The sequence below is a fragment of the Trachurus japonicus genome, chromosome 6 (genome assembly GCF_045865225.1).
Source record: "Trachurus japonicus isolate A0001 chromosome 6, Traja_1.0".
NCBI lineage: Eukaryota > Metazoa > Chordata > Actinopteri > Carangiformes > Carangidae > Trachurus > Trachurus japonicus.
The window spans coordinates 19,585,414-19,592,006 of record NC_140912.1 but is presented as its reverse complement, the minus strand read 5'-3'; positions in this window follow the sequence as shown (position 1 = coordinate 19,592,006).

The window sequence follows — 6,593 nt, the reverse complement described above, 5'->3', positions numbered from 1 at the left end:
CCCTCCTTCCTTTACCTCTTTTCAAGTTGCTGACAGCTACAGTTTCCGAGAACCCATCTGGTCTTTTGTTCAGTCCTCACTCCGTTTTCAATTCACCCGATTTCACTTTGTCCCACTCCCCGTGTGTGCGATAATGTGCCACCAATTGAAAGAGGTCACATCCATTTCATAGAGATCCACCTTCATGTTTTCACACAACCACAGAACAGAAAGGTTGACCACATTTCTCTCTGCTTTTACCTGTCTCAGCCAACATACATGAAGTCATTCATAGAAATATGTCTAAGATGCAAAAGCAGAAAAAAAGGAGGAAGACCATGTCTGGTCGAAACGTTGCAATTATCCAATAAATGGGAGCCTTAATCCAGTGTGCAGATATTCCCCCTTTTTTCCTTTTATAAATGCAAAAGCAAACACCAGTAGGAGTTAACCACTTATTTATAGAACAACTATCAAGAAAATCTCTTCTAGTTACACTTCTACTGAGGAAATCCCAAGACTATCTGCAATATCTTAAAATCAAGAGCGTTTCCATTTCCCATTATAATAAACATGGCAACATTTTTTTAGCTCAGGCTTCATGCAACATCTCACTTCACAACATAAGAGTTGGAGTCATCTCAGGTTTCTGGAATGACCTTAGTGACAACATCTCCTGTGCTTTTTCCGTGTGATTGTGCAATACCTCAAATAAACAACTGTGATAAGAGAGCATGACTATTCGTCTGTAATTCTGTGACTTCCTTACCAACGAACCATAAAGAATGTGAATGGCTCAGCATGGCCAGTAACTTTGTAGTCATGGGAACAGGACTCAAATAAACTGATGTGACCTGGAGCCTTCAGTCGAGGACCGTTATTAGGCTGCTACACTCAACAGCTTGTGGCACTCAGAACATTTTCGCCTCATTTATATCAGGATGTGGCAAACTGGGATTTTTGGGATGATTGACCGAGACCAGTTTAGTGGTTGGGACCATGGGGAGACCATGGGACTGATTGTTCAGTCACTAATGTAAATATACATAGTAATTGAAGCCATCAAACTATAAAAATTAAATGAGTTACTTGTTTTTTTTAAGAGACATGTTGACCCTCAGCAAGACAGCAGTGCTAATAGCTTAGAGTAGTCTTTTGGGAAAATCTTGATTCTGGGAATGAAGATGATGCATATACTCACATACAGATATAAAAAAGAAAGAAAGAAATAAAGAAAGAAAAGAAAAGAAAAGAAAAGAAAAGAAAAGAAAAGAAAATTGTGAGCAAAATCCTCATAGATCAACACAATGAAATTCTAAATGTTTAATGTTTATCATGTTCACCATCTGTGTTTGGTTTGTTAGCATGTTCGAGCTTCCAATGTAGCACTAAACACAAAGCATAGCCAAGAATGATGTTGAATCGTGTTTATAAATCAAAGTATTGAAGTTTGTTCTGGTTTTGAAAGTGGCTTGTTAATGTCACCAAGTGAAACTTTTCAGAGGGGAGGACCCTGTTATAGATAAAGATAAGAGATATTTAACGCCAAATGACAAATGACAAATGACAACCTCATAGGCTACTGATGTAAGATGAAAAACTAAGGGTTCACCAAACATATCATCAGGGCAGCATGAAGATCTGCACCACATTTCATATTATAACTGCGGTATTTCAGACTGCACTGATGGGTGCAGCTGTCTATAAAGCCACACGCCAGACTGTACCTGAACACAAAGAGTGACATCATCAAAACCCCATCGCACAGCTAATAATGATCTATAAATATACATCCAGGAAGAGGGTCAAGTGGAACTCAAACAATACTGAAGAAAAAACTGAGAACAATGTACTTCCACTGGATCTCTGGGACTAGCCCCTGGACTCCCTGTGACCTTAACTGACACCTGGTTGGGGGCAAAACAATTCAAGTGGTTTCACATGAGACTGATACTAACAAGAGTGGGGTTTTTTTGTTGTTGTTTTTTTCTAGTGGCAATATTCACGCACACCCATGATTTCACCTAAGAAATAAAGGTCAAAAACAACACTGCATATGATTCACACTTCCTACCCCTGACATACAAGGCACATCCTGTTTTAAAGGTTGTCATAGTGATATTTGCTTATAGCAATAACATCAAAGAAAATAAGGATGTTTACACCATATACTGTAGATAAAACCATGTAAGGTCGTATTTAGCTCATGGTTTCTACTTTTTTCTTTTTCTGTGAACCACAGTAAAAAAAAACTGCCCTGTGTAGGACTGAATATGAATATGAATACATTGAAAAAAAACAAAACAAAACAAAAAAAACTACACCTCAAACTATAACTATCTAACAAATAACTATCTAGCCCTAGTTAGTTTTCCCTCTCTGTCCTAATTTCTTACTCTGGAAAAACAACATTAACACAAACGACAACAATCATCCATTATTCTAATGAATGGATGAGTCAATGTGTAACATTTGCTGTGACTGATAAATCTCTTTTCAAACAGCTGAACATATATGCGGCCCCATGCAGGCTAAGAAAGGCTGAGTCGGTCAACACTACAACGCTACAACGGAATGCATGAAACTCTCAATCACTGTCAGTTGAAACAAGTAAAATATAAGTTCACCAAGTTGAACTTAAACATTGATGTTGAAGAGTTTGTATGAACATGAATATGGCCTAAAGTGGGTCATATACTAATTTAAGTTTGAAGTGGCTATCAAAAAAGACCGTTGGTCAGAAAAATAAACCGTTAACCCAGACTCCAGGGATATTATCTGGCTATGTTTGCTGTATGACATCACAGCAGCAGGAAAAGGAAAGAAGTAGGAAAAGAAAAAAAAACCCGCCAGAGGTGAACAGCTGTAAATGGGACATGACTGAATCCTGAATTAAACATCAGACTGCTGAATCAGCCAGCAACGAAAACAAAATTTCCATGATGGTTACTCAGCGAGGACACACACATACACACACACTCTTTCTCTCTCTCATCAGACGTCCTTGTGGTCGAGAATCCTTGTGGTTAATGGCGCTAATGGCACCTCCTCAGCATTCCTCTAAGGCAACGTGCCTTTTTCCTCCCAACCAGTGCAGTCACTGGAATGTGAGTAGAAGAGATTGCAAGATGTCCTTATACGTACAGATGAAATCCTCCAATCCCTATCCAAACATTCACTGAATATGAGTGTTTGCACTGTTTGCCTACGTGGTGCGGTGATGAGAACTACAGGGTGTACAGTAACCAAGTTGAGTAACAGACAACATGAGGTTTTTGTTTCCTCTTCCTTTTTTCCTTATGGCGGTAAGAGAAGCTATAGTGAGTCAGACTGTCAGTGCTGCAGCCTGTGCTGGGATGTATCTGAAGAGGTGAGGGAGGTTGCCAGGAGCACGTCCTTACTGTGTATATTTGGCCGATGGGCGAGCACGGCCTCTCCCTGCAGTGTCTCGGACTGGATGAGCTATCCAGGCGTCATGGGAGCATGACTGGACTGCTTCAAAAGGCCGGGCTTTGTGCAACAACAACAAAGCAAGGGCCTCGCTTGTGTTTGGGTGCTGGGACAGCAGAGCGGGCGTGTTTGGACAGTGAGTGTCACAGAGTACTGTATAGCCAACTGGAATGCCCTGTGTCATCCCCCATCTGGGTCATAGTTTCAGTCAGCACGGTGAGGATAAGCCCCAGTAATCTCACAGGTGAAATGTCTGCAGATGCCACTCTGGGTAATTCACATGTTTTTTAACCTTTTGAAACCTGTACGTTAGGGACAGTTTGGCCTTGGTAGTGCTACTTTTTGGTGGGTTTTGGTTTTTCCCCACTCGGTTTTTCACACAACCTTGACATATTAGTCATTGTTTGGAAGCTCTTAACATTTTAGGAGTCCCTTGTGACTGTAGCAGCTGTTGATATAGATGTGGCTCAGACTTGAGGTTATGGCTGAGTGTGCACCAAAAACAAATGAAAAAGAAACGTTATTGCACCTTTTCCGAGGGGAGAACACAGTTATGACGATAATCAAAAGGGTTGAAGAACATTTATCTTTATCACTTTTCATGGCCGTGCAAAAAACTGGAGGTTTTCTGCTAAGAGGCTGAGGAATGAGATGAGCGTTTCAAAGAAATGACATAAGGGTCCAAAAGTAGCCGACATGGCGCTCAGACGGTAGAAGGAAGTGGACACACAAGTTTGCCATATGACGGCTGGCTTTGCAAGCGTTAGTCTACAACCCAGTTAAAAGGTGAATGAATGGAAAAGTGCTGGTAGTAAGGGAAAATGGAGAGACCAGAGGAAATCCTGTCAACAATGGTTGAACAAACTTGAGCGTGAGATAATGTGGATGAGGACAAGCCACTCCCCAACCCTGATGATCAGTCACAGAGCTTATTCACACACAGATGCTTGTCTGTGCGAGAGAAGCTGTGGAAAGAGATAGGGATGGATTCCTGACACAAACCATTATTATTAGATAATTATTTTGTTTTGTTTTTGAGATATATAAGTGGGGAAATGATTTATCAATGATCCTCATATTACCCTCCAAAACACTGCCTTCCTTGAGAAGATATATCAATAAGAATACACTTGATTTTATTTGAAAGCCTTGCTCATACTGTACATTAAAGTTCCCAAGCTTTGATACAGCCTAGGAGGACTGGCAGGGGCAGGTAGCGGTTTAGAGAGTGGGTGGGGAGCAGACTCCAGACTCAACCACACCCTTCCACCCTGTTATTATTATTTTTTTGACAATCAAGATCTGGTTCCTGCTTCTGAAATGTAGTCACTAGGACCACTTCTGCTATTTGGACCAACATAGTCATTAGATGATGTATCTGAAGGACATCCAAACATTAGCTCAACATGAAACGCACACTAGCCCACTTTGGTCTCCATAGCAACTGCCACCATCACTCTGCACCATGCTGTGTGTCCATGAGTCTGACCTACACGTCCGCCCCAAGCCCCCGCACCATCTTCAAGACCCTGCACACAGTTCATCAAAACCTCTGCGGGAGCAAATCTGATTCCTTCTGTGCGGTGGCTCTCTTTTCCAGCTGTTACACATAACAAGATTGCTGGGCAGAGATTGGCGGGCAGCACTCAGAGTAGTAAATGTCAAACTGTGATGGGAAAGCTGAGGAAATGTCAGAATCTGTTTTTCTGCATTCACAGAGGTGATATTTGGAAAGGCGTTGTTCAACTGCTCCAGCAGCTGTCAAGCTAATAGGAAAGAGACACACTGTATAGCAGGAACATCTAATAAGGGAAAATGATTTCACCAGCAGACACTGCTGCACTAACAGATAAAATAATAACAGAATATAAAAGGTATAGAGAGCAAGAATGGTCTACAAAAAATCATGTCATTCATGAGTGCTAAAGCCACAAAGGCTAGCTTCACATAGTCCACATAGGTACATTTATATTCACCAACTGTCATTCAATTCTTGATTTGTATGTGCTTTTATGGAAGCTTACAGAATAGCTTCTGCTTTTTAAGCAGTTGTCTCAATTTCTGCTTTTGACTTGGTCTGATCTTGACTTGCACAATTGAGTGGCTGGATTATGAGCACAGCTCACCAAGCAATACCACATTTATATTCAATAAGGAGGAGATAACAGCGGGATGAAGGCAGGGATTAGTCTGTTTGAAGCTTGGAAGAGATGATGGCAGATGGTGGAACGTGGCCTTCGATATATTCAATATATTCAATATATTCAATATAATAACCAAGGTGTAACATTTCAAACTGAGGGAAGAACGTCAGGTAAAAAGTTAAGGAAAATGCTAGTGCTTGTGATTAACATGCAGTGACATGTGTACATCAGCGAGTCCTTTCCACATTAGGAGCCCCTTTTCTGTCCTTGTGTACTCTGCCATGTCCAAATGCAGAATGCACACATCTCTATTTAATATCACAGTAACCACAGAACAAAATGCTCTCAATCAGTCATTGAAGAGGTCATTAAAGGGTTGCAGTAAAAGCTGGATAGTATAGAAATAGACCATTATTGGAATTACTGTCACATTAGATATTAATGCTCTTCCTGTCCTTTTGCTGCCTGTATTATCCCCAAATCACCGCAGGTAATTTATATCCTGAATTAAAAATGTAGAGAACCCACCTTGTAAATGAGTTAATGTTGCACATAAAGAAAAGCCACTAATTCATGAGTGTCTCTGGAGCTGCATCTTGGTCAAATGACAAACAGCATTTCTATTTTCACTTTCAGACCTTAGTTCCTTAGTAGTAATATTTGGTTTGTAAAATTGAAGTCTACACTGGTCACAAAAGGAAAGTACAAACTTTTCCCTCTTCTGCAATCTGTAAAAATGAAACAACACCAGACTCTGCCTACACATGTCTCAGATAAGCTCTGCCTGGTGATGATACATATGTAAACAGCTGTTCAGCCCACGCTTACAGCAAAGATACACATCTGCTATCAGAGGCTGACCTGTATATTCAGCCCAGCAAATTATCCTAATTGGCTGGCTTCTTTGAAATAATTATTATGTAATCTCTTTTTTTAATTAAATAGAAACACACACAGACACACATCTGTGGTTTCCCTAGTAGTTATGCTACATCATGTAGGTGGGGAGATGGGGAAGTT